The 24,673-nt window shown below is 36.3% G+C and overlaps 1 long non-coding RNA gene across 1 annotated transcript; it reads right to left on the bottom strand.

The window, feature by feature from the left end:
* Window positions 1-9,405: 9,405 nt before the first annotated feature.
* On the bottom strand, window positions 9,406-14,016 carry LOC135757954 (uncharacterized). The gene is made up of 5 exons (XR_010536382.2): window positions 13,722-14,016; window positions 12,982-13,025; window positions 12,860-12,903; window positions 12,713-12,764; window positions 9,406-9,752 (listed from the first exon to the last, which is right to left on the bottom strand). It is a non-coding gene; the product is annotated as an uncharacterized lncRNA (long non-coding RNA).
* Between the last annotated feature and the right edge of the window lie 10,657 nt (window positions 14,017-24,673).

Here is a 24,673-nt window from a genome sequence, read left to right as displayed (position 1 = left end):
TTTGAACCTCTGTGTTATTCATCTGTGGAGCCTGGTGTTACAATATGTCTGAAGAAGTAATGAAAAGGATTTATTACACGCCTTCAAACCCCGGTTCTTTAGGTGGTAAACAACGTTTAAAAGATGCTGTTTTGAAAGAAACGGGTGTTCGCTTAACCAATGATGAAGTAGCAGAATGGCTCTCCGGCGAAGATGCTTACACACTACATAAAACTGCGCCTTTAAAATACAGAAGAAATCGGGTATTTGTCTATGGCATCGATATGCAGTTCCAGGCTGATCTAGTTGATATGTCTACATATGCTAAGGAAAATGACAACAATCATTTTCTGTTGACATGTATAGATCTGTTTAGTAAATATGCATGGACACGTGTGTTAAAAAACAAGTCCGCAGTAGAGGTTGCTAAAGCCTTTGAATCAATACTGGAAGAGGGACGTGTACCAGAGAAAATACAAACAGATAAGGGGAAGGAATTTTTTAACAAACATTTCCAAAAACTTATGAAGAAGTACAACATTACGCATTTTGCAACATCCAGTGAATTAAAATCAAGTGTAATTGAGAGGTTTAACAGGACTCTGCGAGGAAGTATATCGATATAGCGTTTTGAGTTTGTAGCCGTTAAATATCGCCACATCCTTCCTCGCAGAGTCCTGTTAAACCTCTCAATTACACTTGATTTTAATTCACTGGATGTTGCAAAATGCGTAATGTTGTACTTCTTCATAAGTTTTTGGAAATGTTTGTTAAAAAATTCCTTCCCCTTATCTGGTTGTATTTTCTCTGGTACACGTCCCTCTTCCAGTATTGATTCAAAGGCTTTAGCAACCTCTACTGCGGACTTGTTTTTTAACACACGTGTCCATGCATATTTACTAAACAGATCTATACATGTCAACAGAAAATGATTGTTGTCATTTTCCTTAGCATATGTAGACATATCAACTAGATCAGCCTGGAACTGCATATCGATGCCATAGACAAATACCCGATTTCTTCTGTATTTTAAAGGCGCAGTTTTATGTAGTGTGTAAGCATCTTCGCCGGAGAGCCATTCTGCTACTTCATCATTGGTTAAGCGAACACCCGTTTCTTTCAAAACAGCATCTTTTAAACGTTGTTTACCACCTAAAGAACCGGGGTTTGAAGGCGTGTAATAAATCCTTTTCATTACTTCTTCAGACATATTGTAACACCAGGCTCCACAGATGAATAACACAGAGGTTCAAAGTGATACAAGTTTTTATTGTGAAAGATTTTACATCATAAGTCATCAATATAGTGTAGAAACTTTATACACATCACAATATTTTTGTCAATAAGGTAATCAACCAGTGTTTCAATAATTTCACAAACATAACCCTGATCATTACTAGACATTGTAAATACACATAAATCAGACACATAGGTACACATGCATAATATGTCTGTAATTCTGATACAGGTACCACCTTCAGTCATCAAGTCTAAAATTTTTTTAATAGTTACAGAAATTGATTCACCCTTGTTAATGCATAAACGCATCAGTGCAGACCAATCATTAGAAATATTTCTTACAACAGACATATGGTTCTCGAGATTTGTAAGGCGTTTAGCATCCACAACACAGCTGTTAACAGGTACAGTTACATCAGAGTTTTCATTAACAATTTTATAAAGCAAGCTGGTCATTTCACATCTAATACGATGTTTAAGTAGGCACTTCACCAATCCAGTCACAAAGCATGTATTCCCCATGGTTTTTTGTTAGACTCAGTCAATATGAATGATACCCTTCCAGCTGTCCACAGCGTCACGGACAATCCTTTCGTTGTCAGGGCCTCCAAGTTTTTCTCTGATCTCAGAAAGTTTTTCCACAATAAAAATTTCCTCACGCAGTTCGTGCAAGATGCTGTCAACTGACCCCTGAACCCTCAGAGGATGAATCCTTAATCCACAACGGCTCAATGCTTGAGAAATGATATGTTTGAGTTCAGGCTTGAACAGAGCACGTGACAGTTCCTCAAAGTAAAAGTCAAAGAAATAGGCATTAGGCTCAAAAATACAGCTGTGCCTAAGTTGACTAGGATGATTAACCTCACAACCGCTACAGATCTCTTTCAGCTTTTTGTCAACAAGATGCTGCAAAAGTGCCACGACGATTGTTTTAATGATCTTGAAGCCGTCAGTCCGGATACATCCGTCTGTGGAGTCGATCCCCGCAAAGTGTGCTGCTCCAGCTACTGAACCAGTACAACCATAAGGAGTCGTAAGGAAGGTCAGGTTGTGATATCCCAGATCCATACAAAATTTATCCAGCCAAGAGTTGTCAGAAACAGGCATTGTGATCTCCATTGGGGATGGCTCATCATCAGGCTTTGCAGTATCCGTCTCAAGGCTGGGGTTGTAGGGCACTGGAACCTCATCAGGCATTGCCGGAGCAGTCCCAAGGATATTGCTGTAGCATGCTGGAACAACATCAGGCATTGTCGGGGCCGTCTCAAGAGGGTTGCTGCCGGTGTAGGGTGTTGCATTGTCATCAGGCATCGCCGGGGCCGGCTTGAGGGCACTGGTCCAGCTGTAGGTTCTTTCATCTTCATCAAGTCCTGGTACGGGGAGCGCAAAGGTACTGGTGTAGCATGGGGAAGCCATAGTTTCTTGAAGCCTGTTAAGCAAGTGTGTTGAATGATCCAAACTGGAGCCATTTTTAATGGCTGTAATAGGTAGGTGGGGATAGGAGGCCGGTCCTCGAGGCGGAGACACACCTCTCGGGGTGGAACAACTTCACTTTAACGGAAGTGTAGTGATCATAAAGTTGACACCATCTAAACAATTTGTCAATGCATGAAAAAATGTTGTCAAACATTCGCACATCTTTCCATTGAAACAGATATACCAAGTCATAGTACTTGTGATGCTCAGACTCTGGAATAGGCCAGGTATATTCCATGATCTTTGTCTTGTCGTTGCAGCGAAAAATATAAACAAAGTCATCTGGCAGCTTTCTACAATGGTCTCCAACCACCCGGTATCTTGTTTGAGGAACCTCACTGTCCCACTCTGCGATGTACAAGGGGGCGTCGCCACAGTTGTTCAAATCGTTCCAAACATAATTATAAAATATGAACCAGTCTTTAGCAGGGAACATCAGACAAGGATCATCAGTAGTGATTCCATCTCCAAGATCGCCCGTAAAGAGCCTGACGCACCGCGACTCCTTGTCAAACAGATATCTCCCCACGCGTCTATCAGACATTGTGAAATCATATCTCACAAATTTCTCATTTTCATGGAGAAACTTTGTCAAACTAACACTCTGTTTTTTCTTAGGAGCAAAAGTAATCCTTTCTTCCATTTCCACAGTACCTCTTGCCGGAGAAGTACACAACACTTGTCTCGCCCTTTTAGGAGTCTTTGGAGCAGCCATTGCAACACTAGAACTACACTGTCTTCTTGTTTAAAATACAAACTACCAGACCCTATTTAAACACTCACGTATGAGAGGGGAGGCGTGAAACAACAGAGACTATAGGACACCTGGATAAACATCATTTCCTGAACAACTTCCTGAGTATAAACATCAATTGCCGCCATAAAATTTTATTACAGGAAGCAAACAACTCATAAGGTGACAAATTTCACACCTAGGTGTTAGGTCGTAAATCAAGGTCATAAATCAAATTTTTTGACACATGGTGCATCATATTTTCTTCTCATGTTGGTTGTATTCTCAACGAAAGGGGACATTTCACAAGACTTTTTTTAACATGTAAAATAAATCTTTGGTGTCCCCAGAGTATGTATGTGAAGTTTTAGCTCAAATACAGATAATTTATTATTGCATGTTAAAATTGCCACTTTGTAGGTGTGAGAAAAAAAAGTGCCATTTTGGGGTGTGTGCCTTTTGAATGCAAATAAGCTGATCTCTGTACTAAATGGCAGTTCTGTGGTTGAATAGTGCAGATTTAGGGGTGGTATTATCCCCTTCTGACATCACAGGGGGATCCAAATTTCAATGACCTATTTTTACACATGCTTGCAGAGAATGGTTAACCAAAATTAAGTTACTAGGCTGTTCTTTTTCGAATTTTCTAGGTTGATAGAAGCATTTGGGACCCAATTATATAGCACTTAAAGGTCATATTTTCATGATATGTCCCCTTTAACATGTGGCCATAATTGGCAAGGAAACTATATCAGCTATTGGTTTATCACAAATGAGAACACATTTCTTCTAAATAAATTCAATTTAATATGCTTCAATATGCTTCTTAAAGCCAGTACCTGATGGTGACCAGATGGTCAATCATTTTCAGAAACCGATAATGAAGTCCAGACTTCAGCATGTTAATTGAGTGTTGAGTCCTAGCTCTGAAATTTATCAAATTAGGAATGCACAATGGTTTACAGATACATCCACATTTTTCCATTTTATAAAAAATGCAGTGCAGTGCAGACTATACAAAAATTGTGTCCCTCTATTTAATTAATGAATGATAGAGAGTTTACATATTTATGTGTTAACTTGTACCTCTCTAAAAAAACGATCCCACAGGTAATTTGTGCAAGCAGCTCATACAACTTATAATTACTCTGATGAGCGCCGTCTAGCTGATGTCTTGTGTTGTGCCATCATGTAATGATGTTTGACTGTCGCAATCAATCAAAATGAGGGATTGTTTATACGCAATGTGTAAAGTTTTTACTTGGTACCTTACCCGCAATTCTTCCAATGTTTAATTAACAAAATTTACTTATATGTGACCAGTCACGGAAAGTAGATCTGGGCCATTTTGAGTTGTTCAACGATTCTGAAAGTGCAGTTTCTAAGCTTTCCAACGATGTGTAACACATGGAAATCTGAAAAGATTTGGAGAAGTTGTGGCCATTTGAATATAGGATCTCAGAAAAACTCAAACCGAGAAAATTGAGACAAAAGGGACTCTTCTTTCCAACTGGGGGAGACAATAGGGCTCATTTACATCAGATGTGGTATTCCACTCACCTACTTTCATAGTAGGAAAAAAGAATACTATGGAAGTAAATGGGTTCTACAAACGGTTTGGTAACAAACATTTCTCAAAACATCTTCCTTCATGTTCATCAGAACAAAGAAATTAATTCAGGTTTGTAACCACATAAGAGTGACTAAATGATGACGGAATTTAAATTTTTGGGTGAACTATCCCTTTAAATGTGCACTGCTGGTGTTTGTGTACATTTAACACTGGTGATTTTGCTGTGCACTTTACCAACCCAGAAGTCCTTGTGAAAGAGCCATCAGACCAATCAGACGACGGATGGGAGGAGTTCACACTGATGGGCAACTTCTCTTCCTATTTCTGGTGTGACACTCAAGTCTGTTCCAAAATACGACTCCAGTGTGCCCTCGTGGACTTCAGTTTGCACTACATAATGTCATCAAAGTGTAGACTTATAAGTATGGAGTGTGCCATTTGGGACAGGGCCAAACGAAAATGCGCTATGTAGAACAGTTTGTCCATTTAGGGCTACTTTAGAAACATGACGGCGACTTCCATGTAAGAAGACCTGCAGCTAATGTAGATAAAAACGGCTCAGTCTAAGGTAATAAAAAAATACAGTTCATTGTGTAAGGTCATCATACACCACTGATAATAAAGTTATGTAAATTATATTGCTTTTCTGTCTCAAGATCCTTATAGCACATGGACATTGCTTGTTGCCAATAGGAGCGCAAATTTACTAAACATTTTTAAATGGGTCAACTTTGAATGAAGTGACAAGCATATCTTGTGAGTTGAAGGATATGTTCTTTTGGAGATTATGTGTCACGAAGACTATAACAATTGAGGGTTTTTAAGTATAACTAGCAATCCTTTGTGTTGGCAAATGTTTCTACACTCATATGTGCTGCTTATGTTTCACAGAAGCAGCAGCTTTGGGCAGCAGCCATCAAAATAATGATGTAATCCAAATGATTTGGCAATGCAAAGTTTTTGGACAGATTAATACAGTATTGCATATTGTTTCATTGCAAATGTATTATGAAGTGTATAATTTTTGTGTAACTTGTGGCACCAAAACGTATTCCAATGAGTGGTCTCACTGGGCCCAGCATAACAACATTGTCTCAACCAATGGCGTGTGCTCGGGGCGGGACTACCTGTTTGTCTAAAATATGGAATATAGGAGTCTTTCACACTTACATTTGAAATTCTGTTTGTTTCTGCTCGTGGCACAGAAATGACACACTTTGACTTTAAATGACAGAAAAGAGAGAAAAAATTGCATCATGCTGTGCTTTGTTCGTTGATGGAAGTTGTTTGATCCTGAAAAGGATTCTTTGTATTTCTGCCAAAAATGACAACTTGACTCAGTGCATGCCATTTCCATTCAAATGGAAAGCAATCACTCTAATGAGTGTGAATGTCTTCGATATGTTTGCCCGGGTGTTGCATGAAGCAAGCAAATTGGTGGGTGACATTTTATGATATTGATGTGCATAGTGCAAATGTTAGGTTTACGTCAGAACCAGCCCTGAATAAAACAAAATAAACAAGTTAGACAGTTGTCTATACCACACAAGGCCACAATGTCGAACAATTGTGGATTTGGCAGTACGTACAGAACACTTATATAGTGTAATTGAGTGAATAGCCACCAGAGAGAGCATATTTTCTCAGTATTACATCGAGATATGTGTGTGCCTGTGCTCGCTTTCATTTATACAGTTTCAGGGAGGTAAAAATCATTCTGACAATTTACTGTACCAGTGTTCATTGCATTCCGTCACGGCGGATGACGGAAAGCAATTTGACAGTAATATTACTTCCAATTTTCTGTAAATTACTTTGTAAAAAATTCATTTCAGGATATATGTGTCAAACATGGGGCAATGTAAATTATTTGAAAGGACATCTAATAAGCAAATGTCAATCAGACTCACTACAGGCAGATCGACGGTTTCACACAGGTCAGATAATATGGCTCCCAAAGTCAGATTTGAGCGGTTCCATGCGAATGTCAACCTTAGCATGAAAAGTAAAGTTTTTATCCAAAGTTTTTAACTAGTGCTGCACAATTAATCGCATCGCAATCGCAATGTCAGCCTGTGCGATTATATGACAGCAAAATGTTGCAATTATATTAAATAAATAAATGTGTGGACTTGTTAACACAAACTTTCTGATAACAGTTTGATGATTTTTCTTGCTGTTTAAAAAAAAACGGACAAAAAAGGCAGTGCACGTGTGGCATGCACGTGTGTGGCGTGCATTGTCACTTGTGTGTGCGCAGCGCAGAAATACCAGAGCGAAGATGGATGCAGAGGAGATTGACAGTGATCTGGTAGCCGAAAAAAAAACTCTACGTCTGTTGTATGGCGGTATTTTGGATTTAGGATTACTGACACTGAGCAGTTGCTACATCACGTGGCAATACGAAAACACTTCTAGTTTTACAAATACACATTTTAGCATTATCCCTAAACTGTGTGTGGATTTTCCTTAAAACCCATCAAGTTGACTCATAATACCATTTATTATAATCGCACATCGCAATATTAGCACCAATAACCGCAATGGGAAATATTACCCAAATCGTGCAGCCCTATTTTTAACCATATATCTCAGATGTCAATATTTGAAACTGTCCTCCAAAAATAACAACCTTTAAGAAATTGCAGAATTGTCACATCGATAATGTATAAATGTCACATCCATATTGTTTCTTCCACCAAAATGTACATAAAATAAACATTATTTGTACTTTGAAGAGCCGTCCCTTCTTCATGGTTTGTGCCTTTCAATTCACAAATCATACAAAGTATGCTGTCTCCCCAAAACTTTACATTGTCACATCCATAACGCACAGTGTTGGGTGTAACTAGTTACAAAGTAACTAGTTACTGTAATAAAATTACTTTTTTCAGTAACTAGTAGTGTAAGGCATTACCCGTCTGAAAATGGTAATATTATTACAGTTTTCCCGAGCTAGTTACTTAAGTTACATTCGCCAGTAGCACCTTCATCACACAAGGCACAAAACACAGAGAACAAAAGGGAAGGGGAGGAGGGCGTGAATGGAACAGTGATTGGTCTAAGTTTGGCACGAGGTATCATTTACCATCACCGATTGGTCGACACCCGGTAGCCAGCAGCACAGAGCGGCAGCAGCACAAAGACAGATCGGGTAAATGGAAGCGTCAACAACGGCAAGCTCTTTTTCAGAGGAAGGTTCCCAGCAACAGAAAGCTAGTTTCGACGGGTGGAGATTCAGTCATATTTTATTATGTTCAACGGAAGTGCACACTCTTTAATGTTTCTCCGAACGCTGTGCCCCACGTCCTGTAGCGGGTAAGGAAGCCAGCATTTTCTTGGCCGTGGCTTGCCCAAATAAAAATTCTTGTCCAGAAAAAAATGTAACTAGTAATATAACTAGTAATATAACTAGTTACTTTCTCCAGGGAGTAATAAAGTAAAGTAAGGCATTACTATTTTTGAGAGTAATATGTAATACGTAATATATTACTTTTTTGAGTAACTAGCCCCAACACTGATAACGCATGCATGTTCCCTCATGAGTGTATTATACTGATATATTTTTTTATTTCTGGACTCTATCATCAGGGGTTTAGGAAAATATAACCAGATGGTTGATGATGAAATTGATAATAAATGCATTCTCTGAGAATTAACATTTTAAGTTTTGATTGCAAATGTCCCATCCATAATGCTGGAATCGCTTTATAAACCACCCCCAATAAAGCAGGTGGAGAACATAGAAAAATTGACAATACGATGATGCAGTTAATGCCAGTGAATAATGTTGTCTACAGTCAGCTGCAGTCAATGGACAAATGACTTTCCCCTCCATTATGTTAAACCCAGTTTTAGATGTGTTAGTTAATGAGGCAACATGAGGAACCCATACAGAAATGTAATATATGTCAATATATGTAAATTACATATATAATATCAGTGCCCATGTATGTCTGCTGCATATATGAAAGTATATGCAAAATTCATATATGTAAAATATATAGACATATATGAAAAATATATTTCAAAATATAGCAAAAATGGCCGTTTTCATGTAAGTGCCATATATTTTCCCATATATGGACATACATGTGAAATATACGTAAGACACATATATGTATACATGCATATATGTACTTATTTCCATTGTACATACTTTCACTTATATTAGGGATACAAATATGCTTCTTATATGATGCCACCATGTACTTTCACTTATATTAGGGATACAAATATGCTTCTTATATGATGCCACCATGTACTTTCACTTATATTAGGGATACAAATATGCTTCTAATATGATGACACCATGTACTTTCACTTATATTAGTGGCACAACTATGTTTTTTTATACAGCCTGCACATATATTTGTACTCATTCTACAGAACACACAATTCCAAGTCTTTTCAAATACAACCTTTACTGCATTTTTTTCAGCACAGACTTGACAAGTACAAACAAGTACAGTACAAACTTTTCAAGTAAAAACTTTAACTTCATTTCACATCAACTTCAGACTTTTTTTTCTTTTTAAAGCCTTTTCAAAGCGCTCACTTTTTTCCCTCAGTATTACATTTTCAAACTTCTAGACACATTTAAAACATTCCCAAACTCTCTCGCTGGGGAAAAACACACTCATTTTTAGTAAACATTTTTCCTGGAAATTGCCAGTCTTAGCTCTGCCATCTTCCCATTCAGGTTCTGTTCCAATCTGGCCATCCGAAACGAGTGCTTTGACATAACTGCATCTGAGAAGGTACATTTTAAAGAAAAAGTTTTAGGTATAAAGCAGACAAAACACTGGTGGATAAACTTATCACAAAGATAAAAAAAAACTTTATTGCAGTTTCTTCTAGTGCAAGTCCGTAAAATTAAGTGACAAAGTACGTGAATAGGCAAGTAAGGCCACACTTAGTGCAAGCATGGCGGCCAGTTTTGCACCTATTTAATTTGCAGGCGAGATAGGGTCATAGTGCCAAACACCACCCTCCACCACCTCTCATCGAAACTATATTTTTTTACGCAGATTGTGAATTTGAAAACATACATTGAAAATTCTGTAGCCCCATGAATGATTGTCCATTTGTTGGCAGATATCTCCACGGGTGTGGTTCGAAAGCAGGGACTAAGCCGAAAGGGGTGGTGGTAGCACAGCAGTTAAGGAACCTGGGTAATTTTTTGGATAGTTCTGCGGAATGATTTAAAATTTTTTTAAAAATATATAAGAGAATTTAAGCCGTAAATATTACAAAATTGCATCTAAAATAGTTACTTTTTAAAGGCTTACAATGAAAATGAAAACACCAAATCAATCAAGTGCTCTGAATTAAATTGGACCAACACGAACCAGATAGATAGAATTATAGTTTGTATATAAAATTACATATATTATTGTTTATAATGTTATAGCAGAATAAAAAGCTTGTGTTAAAGGGACATTCCACTTTTTTTGAAAATATGCTAATTTTTCAGCTCCCCTGAGTTAAACATTTGATTCTTACCGAGAAAATATACTCTCAAACAGGCATAATAATCAGTGACTTTGCTGATGTAACATGGCTGCAGCAGGCGTAGTGATATTACACACTGCCCGAAAATAGTCCCCTTGGTTACTTTCAATGGCAGGGGACTATTTTCGGGCAGTGCGTAATATCACTACGCCTGCTGCAGCCATGTTACATCAGCAAAGTCACTGATTATTACGCCTGTTTGAGAGTATATTTTCTTGGTAAGAATCAAATGTTTAATGTTACATCAGCAAAGTCACTGATTATTACGCCAGAATGAGAGTATAGGTCTAACCATATCTGCCTAGAAAATAGCATCTTTTAATTTCCGTCGGTCTTAGTACACAATGTAATTACAGAAGAGTCTTAAGTTTTAAATAGGAAAAATATTGAAACTCTTTGGTTATTTTTAAGCACGATGATAATGGTCTGATCAGATTCAATGGATTGGATTGAATCAAATATTTAACTCTAGGGGAGCTGGAAAATGAGCATATTTTCATAAAAAGTGGAATGTCCCTTTAATACATTTTCTTTATGAAATTAGCATGTATGATAAATTTCATAATCTTTTTTACAACGCAATGTAAACAAAGGCTTTGAACAGGTTCAAGGAAAGAAAACCAGAAACTTTTGATGTTTTGCAAAGAACAGAAACAAAACCAGAAACTTTCCAAAAATATATGTTCTGGAACAAAACCATTAATTGAAAATAATGGTAACCGGTCAATAACGTTATTTTTTTCAGTTCTTTGACAAGATTTCTGTGCAATTTGACTCTGTGAAGTTCACTTCCGGTCGTCGTTGACTCAGAGAAATGAGAAGCTTGCCACCAGCAGGTAGCCTACTCAAGCCCAAGTCTCTAATGCTCAATCATAAGAGGTTAATATTGTAGGCTACCAAGTATCTCAAGATGTTTGTTTGTTTTTTTTTAATACTAATTAGTGGTGTAACGGATCGCAGTTGGTCAGTGATCTGTACAGATCACGACCCACAGTTCGGCTCGCATGCGATTTGCGGATTAATATGCAAATTTAAATAGGGTGAAAGTTGATCATTTGCACGTGTTTCAAAGGCTTGCAAATGTTAACACTTAAGTGATTTTAAACAATTTAACCACAAAAAGGCGCTAAAATAAACAATTTTCTGTACACACAGACGCACATGGATTTGAATGTGTCCAGCCCAACTCCAATTAGGGCTGTCACTTTTTATTCAATATTCGAATATGCATTCGAACAAGATGTGAAATATCCGTATTCGAACTATAAATAAACCATCCGGTTTTTAAAATACCATGTGTAGCGCATTTTTTTACGTAACACCTCGTAATAGGAAGGAGGCTGAGAGTGAGACCAACGACGGCAACTGTGCGCAAGAAAGGGAATCAAATTGGACCAACATGAACCTAATGTGCATGTTAAGATAGAATTATAGTTTGTATATAAAATGACATATTATTGTTTATATTAAATATTATAGCAGAATAAAAAGCTTGTGCTAATACGTTCACATTATGAAATTAGCATGTATGAAGATACTTTCATCATTTTTACAACGCAATGTAAACTTTATATTAAACAACAACAGCATTTGTCTTGTAAACGGATTTGAAATGATCATGTGCTGACTGTCACGCGTCACATAGACAACAGAGTCAAGTGAGATCTGCTTAACTTAGCGGTAAGTTTAATTTTTTCTCAAATATCAATGGTTTGTGCTCTCTATCATTTAAAACAGTCAAGCAAACAGCACGAGCAGGGTTAATGTTTATGCACACGCGCATACATAGGCTATGTATGTGTGCTTGTTGTCAGTGACGATTACTTTTCAGAAACACGCTCAAGCGCGGGATATGTGTGCTTGATTTTTCTCAAAAGTGACAGCCCTAATAAGATCCTTTATAAAGATAATACATTACTCGTATACAGACAGGAGCCATCTTAGAAAACTGTCTCGATTAGTCGAGCAACGAATGTCGTGCTATATACATTTGACACCCCTATAATCCCTCCCTCAATGGAAAAGCTAACCAAGCCAAAGTAAAGTGAGCTGACTCGACCTTACCTGTAGGGTACTATGCAATGGAAAAGCGCCATTAGGGTGCAAAACCCCTTTAACCATAAAACAGGGTTAAAATGACGTGCTGTCTCTGATATATTATATATAACTACAATATAAAAACGTAAGATTTACATTACCATAACATCTTCACTCTGAAGAGTCGCTCAGCTTCTTCTAACTCAGTCAAGTCTTTTAGAGAGTGATAGAGGTAATGTGAGATTAGTAGCTACTGAATACACTACAGTTTATACATTTAGTACATTACTTAATTACTTGCCATTTACCTTTTATTATGTACCGTGACTGGATAATCCATCCATTCGCTGACCTTTAATAAAAAAATACAAAGATAAACTTAATAATTTACACCTGTCACCGGTATCAACTGGCAGAAATTCACTCTTACCATACAGCATATGTGAAAGAACTCAGAAAATCACTCTGATGGGCCTACAAAAAGAGAAATAATAAAAGGGAAAAACACTGCGATTAGGCAAGGTTTAAGCCAAACATTAGTTGTAATTTTGGTGAGGTAGTATTGACTTCAGCCATGTCAAGCTATAAGTGCTTGCCTGCTTGCAATGTCTGCTTAAACACAAACATAACCCTCTCACTAAAATAAAAGTATAACTCTTACATAAAAATAAATATAAGGAATGTCAAAATGCATTAGATATGAACCTTTTAAATATATTATCTAAAACACACCACCTGTTGCCAGAAAGCTGTATTTATGTAACAGTTACATTAACAAGGTCTGTGAAAATGTCTGTACACGTTATTTTTCTAGAATTATTTCTCAAGTGACTGTTTTAAACAAATTGTATTTTGTAAATTATGAGTTAACTGCATAAATAAGTGCCTTATTAATCACTGTTCCTTTAAGAACATGCTTCATAAGGTTAACCAGAATAATATAAACTGAAAGATTCTGAACAGTTTTGTGCATTGTGCAATAACATTAAATTAAGACATATTTACAAAAACACCCAAGAAAAATTAAGGATCAAACCATAGTAAACCGCAAGCTACAAGATTACTACGACAAAAACTTGCAAACCTCCCCTAACAATAATGATTAATTAGGCTGTAACAAACTAGACAGCAAGAAACTTATGCAAAATATATTAAATATTTAAAACTTACTTCTAAAACCCCGCTGTGCTGTTGTCATCTTCTCAGTCCTGTCAGATTTTCCCGGTCATTTTTGTTCTTCTGCGCTTTTGGCCTGAGTGGCGATTGGCAACTGAAGGGTCATTAGCGCCTCCTACTGGACTGGGTGTAGCGCATTCAATAGGCAGTGGAGGAAGTTTTTATTATGTTCTTTTGACTATTTATTATTAATTAAGCAATACATTTAACACGATTTAATAATAGGCTAATAATAATAATATGTAAATTCGCTTAACAAACACTATACTAAAAGATATAAAAGCAACCAAAAAATAACATTTGGTTATTTATTTATTTATTAACTTTACCAATCCCTGCACAAATAAAATAAAAAACTAAAATAAAATAAAATAATAAAATAAAAATAATAATGTAATTGATTTGTGATTGTTAATAATAATCAGTATCAACTTATCACTGTTTGTTAATATACACAGACTTAGCTGGCAGTTTTCTGAACTAATGCAGTCATTTTTGTTCAAAGTAATTAAAATAGCTGTTGATTCCCCATAATGATCATACATTTCAAATCTTCTTGAACACTCACTTACATATTTAAAGATGATCTGACCAGATAATTTTTACTTGCTGTATAAAAGCAAAAACCTGTCTGATGGTGATCCTGGGGGGGTCTTTAGGTCACAAAACTAACAGGACTTCATAATATAGTATTTTTAATACAATAATGCAGTGCTTTCTTTGTCATTTTTGACAAATACATCCACAAAGTACCATAACCATATGCCACAGCTTTAAAAATGCATCAGTATCACATGCATGTATGTTTACATACATTTATTAAATATGTGGAAAACAAATATGTATGTCACATATTTATAATTAATGTTGTCCATATATGCAAGAAACCAATATTATACTGTAATATATGCAGATATATGGTATCATATATTGATGACACCAAATATGTTTTTCACATGTTTGGACATATAAATGTTCATATATGTTGCAGGCATATATTGTGTTCTCAGATAAGTCAAATATATGTATAGATATGTGGAAAACAAATATGTATGTCACATATTTATAATTAATATTGTCCATATATGCGAGAAACCAATACTATACTGTAATATATGCAGATATATGGTATCATATATTGATGAAACCAAATATTTTTTTCACATGTTTGGACATATAAATGTTCATATATGTTGCAGGCATATATTGTGTTCTCAGATAAGTCAAATATATGTATAGATATATGTCATACTATGTAAAATATAAGTACATATATGGCCATATATTAAATTTTTGTATGGGAAGCTCTGGAAGGTCTCTACCAACACCAGCTGGGAAGCACATTTATGTTCAGAAACCTGTTCATGACAAAACAAGCCTGCTGGAGCAAATGACAGTTTACAAGCTGCTATTTTTTATTTCATTTTGACTAATGTGGGGAAATAGCAAAACAAAACATTAACATTTTGGAGAAAACAATGTGCAGATGTACTATTATTTGAGTGATTTAAACTGAATTTTACATTAAATATTCAGCCTGGTCTCACTGTTGTTTTTAAAAACACAAAACATACTTTTTTGTAAGTGTAAATAGATGCTGAAGCATACATAGACATATTTGCAACATTTAATCATAACATTATTAAGTTTTTACAGCTACAAAACGTAAAACATTTACACATTTTTTATACCATAAAGATTGTCATTAACATGAGTAAGAAACGACAAATGCTAGTGATTTTAATATTTATGAATAGGAATACGCACAAATTTGGCTGTAAAAGCTGTTAATATGTAAATAATTAACGTATTAGTATTGTGTATTAACGGGCCATTCCACTTTTTTTGAAAATAATACTCATTTTCCAGCTCCCCTAGAGTTTAACATTTGATTCTTACCGTTTTGGAATCCATTCAGCTGATCTCCAGGTCTTGCGCTAGCACTTTTAGCATAGCTTAGCACAATCCATTGAATCTGATTAGACCATTAGCATCGCGCTAAAAATAACCAAAGGACCTATACTCTCAAACTGGTGTAATAATCAAGGACTTTGCTGTTGTAACATGGCGGCAGCAGGCGTAGTGATATTACGCAGTGCCCGAAAACAGTCCTCTCTATTGAAAGTAACCAAGGGGACTATTTCGGGCACTGCGTATCACTACGCCTGCTGCCGCCATGTCACATCAGCAAAGTCCTTGATTATTACACTAGTTTGAGAGTATAGTTCCTAGCCATATCTGCCTAGAAAATCACAACTTTTAATTTTCCGTTTGTCTTAGTACACAAGTTTTAAATAGGAAAAATATTGATTGGTTATTTTTAATCAGATTCAATGGATTGTGCTAAGCTACGCTAAAAGTGCTAGCGCCAGACCCGGAGATTGGCTGAATGGATTCCAAAACGGTAAGAATCAAATGTTTAACTCTAGGGGAGCTGGAAAATTAGCATATTTTCAAATGTACGTTTGTGTACGTTAATGTACGTTGACGTAAAAATACACAAATACACATATTCTTATTAGATCATGTTGGAATATTGGTCTTGTCTTAGTCAAGGGACAAAATGTTATGGGTGGGCACCCTTCCTAACAATTTACACATCAAAGCTTTTTTGTCTCCATCATGTAACATTATATAATTGTTTTAGCCAAAAATAGCTGTACTGGTTACGCCAGTGGTTCATCCTTTGTAATTAAAGAAAATGTGTTTTGACATATACAAACCCAAGAATTTTTTTTCAGTCAAGTTTGGAGGTTTTGTTAAGCATCGAATTATTTAACAAAAGGCAATCTAGCTTACCCACTCACCCGCTTTTGTGCTGAATGACAGATATAGCAACTAAGCAGCTTATAAGCAGTGCACCTGGTTATACACATTCAGGAAAAGTGTTGGCATCCTATTAATTATTGCCCAGAACCTGAACTGATGAGAACATCAATAAATTCATGCCAGTTTCTTCCATAAATCTAGGGCGCTTGGTCTGATCTATAAATTTCTGTGCGGGGAGCGGCTTTATGGGCATTTACATAGAGACAACACATTGATTACAGGGCTGAAGAATTATTGAATCCACTGATGAGCCGGCCGAGGGAAAGGGGCGCATTAGAGGCCCACGTCTTTGTGTCCATTAGCCTGTAAATCTGCTTTATTTCTGTGGCCCACATTTTTCTCCCTTTCTTTCTCTCTATGCTCATAACTGCAGAGCGGTGCATTTCAACCTTCATAATGGGCATGATGACGATAAAAGTTTCATCAGCGTCCATCATTGTAAATTCAATAGAGAATGTTATTGGTTCATTTTTGTTTTCAATTTCAGTTATGATGCCATTACATTCAAAGGGGCAGAAAACGGCGAGAGTTCTGATCCCACGTGTACGCTGAGAGGCTTGGCAGAACCAAGCACCTCTCCATTGCTCTGAATTGCCATTAAAATCCACTGGTGGCCAGAGAGCGCCTTTTAGCCCTGGCTAATGGAAAGCTGGACGCGCTGCGACAGACACTCTTAATGCTTATAAAGCTGGCTCTGATAAAATGGCTCATAAAACATTTTCTGCTGCGGTAAATACATCTGTAAAATGCAATTAATTGGGTAATGACAGTGGTTTTCAATTAAGTCAAACCTTATAGAGTCCTATCCTACAGGTGAGTTTTTTAACTACTGGATTCAGTAGAGGAGCACTTACGACCAATGGTATAAACACAAATTTAATTCAGCCGAATCTCTAAAATATTCCCACATTAATCAGGTCACTGTTTTTTGTTGGCTTCCCACAACTTGTTTGGCACCAAGGCAGAGATAATCATAGTTGTTGTAAAAGTTACTCACAATGTCAGAAAAAGTAATTTATGAAAAGTTGGGTTCCAAAACATGATAAACGCCATTTTGAAAAACAAATTAGTTACCACCAATATCAGGTCAGTATTAAAAATTAAATTCTTAATTTTACGCAAAATCCAATATCTGCTGTGTTATTCTTTCATCTTTTCTCCCTTTTTCCCCAAAATGCAATAAATGCCAGTCCTCCTCCTCTGCTGAATGCAATAAATCTGTTCAAAAAAATCACAGCGCACCATTTCACGCATTGTAAACAACAATGGCGGTGCCTTGAATACACACAGAATCCTAGTTTTCCTCATCTACTTTGTACTTCGTGATCAACAAAAACTAAATAATACTTTTGATGGCATTCATAAACCTGTGGTGGGGAAAAACCGTAAGCCACTCTGGCAGTCGGGCGATGGAAAAATGCCGGCTGTTGCTTGTTATCACACGACAGCATCAAGCTTCTGTCATGGTAACACATTGACCCAAGGGGATCTTATGGCAAATCTTATAAAAAACGTTTCATTATTTTACTTGAAGTCAACGAAAATCAAGCAAGACCAAAACATTTTACAGCTGATCTCTGTCAAAAAAGTTCAATGACGACATCCCAAGGATGACAGCAGCAATGACAGTGTTCTTAATATGACAAAGTAAGTGATTTGATTAATGCCATTAATGTTTATTTTTTAATCAGTGTGTACCACTAGTCAACTAAATTAATATAACATGGCAAAGATGAATGCAAATTTATATATTAATTCAACAGATTCATAGCATTTTGAAAAAAAAGACTTGGATTTGGATTTAAAGACTTGGAAGTCATGAATTTATTGCATTTTGCAGAATAAATAATCAGTTTTTAAATGGATTTGAAATTTTAATGTTATTAAAACCTAAAGATACTATGTGAAGGTTTGTAATGAAAATAGTGGTTTTCATCTTGTCACTTTCTTTTTATATAAAGCACATTTTTACCGAAATTAGTAAAAATGGATTTATTGCGTTTTGGATCCAAACTGTATGTATATTCAGCCTGATCTCACGAGAATTTGTACAAATTTAAGAGTTGGCTAATTTATATTGATTCGTACTAAGTGAATCGTGCAAAAACTTATGATTATCATAAGTATTATCATAACATTATCATAACACAATAATGAAATCCCACCCCTACCCCAACATCACAGGGGTCATGGCAAATCGTACAAAAATGCATGAATGTGGTCGTACATATTATACGAATTAGATTAGCCTCGTAAAATATGTACGAATTGCCATGGAATAGCTCTGGTATATTTGTAAAATCAAAATATGTACCCCAGCTGTCACTAGGGCGGTACCCTTTAAAAAAAGTCCTACATTTGGTAGCAATATGTACCTTTGAGATACTATTATCAATTCCTTAGGTACAAAGCATTACCTTTTGAAAGGGTACTGCAGAGAGAGATGATATTTCGCAACATGCACTAAAAGCTTTCTTATACATTTAAAGTTTTAAAACAGTTCCGCTATAAAAAACAATCGCTGCTCGGACTGAAATGTTATTAAAAGTTTTTTTTTAATTGCAGAATGTGCTGATGCATAGCCAAGCCAAACAGCTCATCTTTAAACACAGCCCAATGACAGTGCACGTTTCACTTAACAAAGTCATAAGATTTATCTTGAAATCTTGTTTCAAAAAGATGTACTTTGGAAGGAACAATCAGTGTACGTAACACAAAGGTCAGCACATTTGTCGAGGGTGAAATCCATTTCATGCCTGTCAGTCGGAACTCCATTAAATCTGCCGCCCCTTGTTAATTCTGTTATGTGCCGAAATGATTACTCAGGTCCATCATCCAAAAAGGAGAGACACAATTTATTGTGATAGGTATGAATGCTGAGCATTACCGACCAAACAGATCAATATAAAGTGTACTTCTGTAGCTCTGTGTACTTTAAATTTATTTCAATTTACTTGTTTATTAATGGAAACAAATCAGCTTGGAAGAATCACAAGTTTGAAACCCTGTGACCTGGCATACTAAAATTATTAAACAGCCAACATAATACTTGCGGAATGCTAAAATGCTTTGTCTACATTTTAGTACTAACAGTTTATAATGCACAGCTAAGATGTTGTTTTCCTGTTTCAGAGCTTACAGAATGAATTATGGGGAACTATTGAGAGTTCAGGGTCAATATTTGTTCATCTCTGGCAGTGGTTTAGTAAAAGGCGTGTAAGTAAACTCCACTGGGTACTTTAAGCTACAGAAGCGGCTTGGCTGCTGAGTAAAGCTCAATTTAGAGAAAGGTTGTTTTGGAATGTCCCATTTCTCCAAATTCCCAAACTAGCAGCCAGCAGTTGAATTCATCTATCATTGCGGAAAAGCCTTTGACTCTGGCACAGCTTTTGTTTTGCGATGAATTTTAGTCATTACTCTGAAAGTCGAAGGCTTGTGATAAAAATTGATTGCATGAGAGCATTGACCTTGCTAATATTGGCAAGTGTAACAAAAATGGTTATATTTATGATTTGGGTAGAATATAAAAAATTGAAAGTGCACATTAAGTACAAGCTTTTCGATTGAAAAATGTGGCAATAACACATCAGGGTCCATTAAAGGACTGTTCTGAAAACATCTGTCATTTTGTCCTAGACGTAACTTCTCTTCTGTAGATTTAAGTCTTAGTTTGGCATAGTCCCTATTGAGCAATTACAAAATGTATGGCTACCCCAGATTTAGCCATCATACTGTAGACATCTCACATTTTTCTTATACTCACATATGCGAGCACATGGCTAAACAGTTAATAGGATTCTAGTGGTACTGGAATTCAAGCACTTTAGATCATAAACCTGGAATGCTTGAAACTTTATCGTAAGTTCCTTCGAAACACAATCATGTTTCAAAATGCTGCTTTGTCTCGTGGTGTAAACAGAACACTAATATTTAAAGTATAAAGCATATCAAGTTGAGGCTTGTAGCCAAATACTGAAAGTAAACAGTTTTCACATTTAAGTATACTTATGGTTAGTGATAGCTGGAAAATGGACTTGTGGGCTACACGCTGCATTGTTAAGGGGGTCGCACACTGGACGCGCAGCTCAGTGCCATGCAGCGCCTGCGTTGCATCGCGTCAAGGACAACTCGGAGGCATCGTACACCGGAAGTGCACATTAAATAGCGCAAGCTTGGTCAGATAGCGTCTACTTCAAAATGCAAATATACGTTAGCAGCCAATGTTAGTCGTTTATGATTTAGGACAAATATAATATTATTTAATGTTAAAGTATGTGAGTGGCGCTCTTTGGCACGACAGGGATTTGAGCAACTTCCTGAATCATAGCTGGGCGCCGCGGACAGGCGCCACCTGTCGGTGCCGGTCTGCATATATTCATAAAAAACAATGTGTTTGATTTTTTTTAGAATGGCGCGGCGCTGTGCAACCCCCTTTAGAGTCCTTTCTTGATCCTGTAGCTGTGATACTTTCTTAAGTCTTGACTGAATAGAGGTATCAAAAAAGTTTTATTTTATATAAGTTTATAAATGAATTATTAATTATGTTTGCAGTTGTCAAATCAAGTTGTCCATCTTCAATGACAGTTGTATTGTTTAAGGTGAAACATTATGGGGCGGTTTCCTGGACAGGGATTAGACTAGTCATAGATTAAAATAAATGTTAGAGCTGTCCAAACTGAAAACAACTTGCACTGACATATCTTAAAATACATCAGTACCCTTTGTTTTGCATCAAAATGCACACCAGTAATGTTTTTAGTGAGGCATGTTTGTTAAAACTAGTTATATTTCCTAATTAAACTAAGACAGAGTCCTGGTTTAAAGCCCAGAATACACTGCAGGATTTTTGCCCTCCTATAAGATCATTACCTTATCACACTGTGCGACATGGATTTTTTTGAACTTTGGTATGACAAGCATGTAGACTGTACGATGATGAAACAGAAGCTTCGGCGGCTGCGTCACATGTTAGGGCAGCGTCACCAGCATGCACTAGTGGTAAACAATTGCCAGTACACAGGTCGGAGCAGCAAACACACTGTGCGGTGATCATGCTGAATTTCTGACACTATCAGAAAACTACCGTAGGCTTTGGACGCAAGACCGGGAAAATGGCCGTCTATGAACCTCTCTCACTGTATGATAGGACCACCGATGAAGCTTCACGATCACAGAAATCGCGACGATTGTTTCACAATGGCAATCTTTCGTCTGGGACAGCAAATAATCGTGCAGTGTATGCTTGGCTTAAGATAATCCCTGTCTGGGAAACCACCCCTATATATTATCAGGTACATAGCAGTCATTTAAAAAGTGTGGGAGGGCAGCTGTCAGGTGACGTGGTTAACAAAGGCAAAACAAATTATTTAAGTTATGTACAAAGTAAGTACATTTATATTCATATAATAAATTCTATATAGAATAGCATTTGGCACTTTAAAGCACCCTGTGGCAATTTTGGGCTTATGCCATGCATTGTATATAAAGGGGGCATGTAGCACTCATTTACTAATTTGCAATTTCCATATGTTTTTATTCAAAGTAGATGTTGTCAGGATTGGTCTTACAGAACCCAAGAACCCAAGTGCAGATGGTTCAGGGGTATAAGAAACACTTTATTTACAAGGACAAAACAAGGCAAACAAAACCCACAAGGGGGCAAACATAAAATTGGCAAACAAACACTAAACAGACCAGACTAGACAATAAACTTGACAATAATCCTAACTTAACACTAAATTAGAGTTGACTACTCACAAGCAAGTACAAAACGAACAAGCACAGGACAGCAAACACAAGGGCATTAAGTAAGGGAGCAAATCAAGAAGGCAACAGGTGACACATCCTATCAAACAATAATAGGATTAATAACAAGGAGATGAGGGGGTGGGGTCAGAGGCGAGACAGGGGGCCCGTTCTTCGTACGTCGCTAACTCAGTGAGCTGGATTTGATTGTTGATGATTTGGCATGATCTTGGATTATTTGGTTCTTCGAAGCTCATTCTAAACTTGGTGTCATAGCAACAGGTCCGTAAGATCAAACCTGCTCGGGAGCAGGCTTATTTCATGTAAACAAGATTAGTTTGTACCTTTTTAAGCGGATGTGATACGGAAAGTCTGACGCAGTCGCGTATTCTTCATTATACGAGCGCAATCTGCGTAAGATGCATGATTAATATAAAGAGCTTTTCAAATTCAACACGTAATAAAAAAAGAATATATTAATTAAATCTTTTAGCGATGTTATTTAAAAAATATATAATATAACAAATATATTTTTTCTGTACTTGTGCGACTTGTTTTTGTGTAACAGGTGTTTGATTATTATTCTTAAACGAATGACACGCTGATCACATTCATTTTAAATTTGTTTGAATTTTCCTTAATAAAAACAGCAATTAATCATACCCAGCACTAATAGCTGTTATGTACAATAAAGACTATTACTCAGTGTGAAATAATTTTCATTTGAATAAACTAATCTCCTATTTTAGTTTTGTCTTTAGATTGTCAAGTAGCTTACAATGTCATGCATGAAAGGGTTTTCGTTTAGTAATTTCTATCTGTTCTATCTTTAAAACGTTGTCTACAAATATGTTACCCTGTCCCTGTTCTGTGACAAAAATGACCAAAATAACCAAATAAGTTTTTTGCACATATTTTCACATATCTTTATCTTCTTTACTACACTTTTCTGTGCAGACTCAGCAGATGCAGGACTTTCAGTTAACGTGGAATACTGCTAATATAGTCAGAAATCAGTTAAAGGAACAGTATGTAAGAAATTTATATCAATTAATCATTAAATGGCCCTAGAATGTCACTAGACATTAAGAAATAATTTTCATTTCAAATACTTATATCACTCACAACAGCGGTCTGGCCAGGATATTGTCATTTAAAAAGTGGAGTTGCAGCCCTCAACTGATGTTTATGTTGTCGTTTGGTATATTGGCCACCAGCTGTGTGATTGCAGTACCAGTTTTAGCCACACGTTTTGTGATTGCAATACCAGTTTTGGCCACAATCCTACATACTGTTCCTTTAAGAATAATGCAATTGAAGTAAACTTATTTAACCACTTGCATATAGTTTCTCTAAAGGACTACCATCTGAGAGGATTTCTTTACTGTCATGTGCATTGCTATCAGAAACGGCTGTATTTTAATCTTTTGATGTAGAATAACATTACCATTCCCTTATTTTTTTTTTTTTTTTTTTATTTGTTTATTTGTTTATTTCACACACATCATCATTCTAAAGGCAATATAGTAATTATATAATGCTAGTGTGCGAAAAGGGAAAACCCCAAAGAAGCTACTGAAAGCTTTTAGTAGGGGACCCAACAATATCATACAACATATAACATAAAGTAACAAATAAATACATCAAAACACATTCACTACAACAACAAACGACAGACGATCCCAGCACAAATATAACACTCATAAATGATCAAGAAGTATACGTAAACAACAGTTTTCCCTTGAGTTTTTTCTTAAAAACGGAGACAGGATGTAACATTTTAAGGTTTTCCTCCAGCTCGTTCCAAATCTGCGGGCCTCTGCACACTACACTCAGGCTCGTACATTTTAATCGTCTTATTTTACCAGTAATTAAATGTTTATCCCGTGTGTGATAAATGTGCTGGGGTCGGCTGATTGGAACAAGTTCACATAATCTATAATTTAGCTTATGTACAACCTGGAAAATCATACAGGCATTCTGAAAAATATTATATTCGGCAAGTCTTAATAGACCAAGGCGATAAAACAACGGACGCGAAGGGGTATTTGGCTCAGACCACGTTAATATTCGTATAATTTTTTTCTGTAAAGACTGTATTTTACTCAGATAACTTATAAAAGTGTTACACCATATGACATTACAATAGTTTATATGGGACTCAAACAAGGTTTTATATAATATAAGAAGTGCTGACTGTGGAAGAAAATTTCTTATTTTGATAAATAGTCCAACATATTTTGATAATTTTTTTATTAACTGATCAATATGAGATTTGAATTGTAGACATTCATCAATAAAGATTCCAAGAAATTTAGTGGTGTTTACTCTTTCAATAATTTTCCCATTTATTTTAAGACAGATATGTTTTT

The sequence above is a fragment of the Paramisgurnus dabryanus genome, chromosome 7 (assembly GCF_030506205.2).
Source record: "Paramisgurnus dabryanus chromosome 7, PD_genome_1.1, whole genome shotgun sequence".
NCBI classification, from domain to species: domain Eukaryota; kingdom Metazoa; phylum Chordata; class Actinopteri; order Cypriniformes; family Cobitidae; genus Paramisgurnus; species Paramisgurnus dabryanus.
The sequence above is the reverse complement of the archived record's forward strand: the minus strand, read 5'-3'. Positions and strand labels throughout refer to the sequence as shown.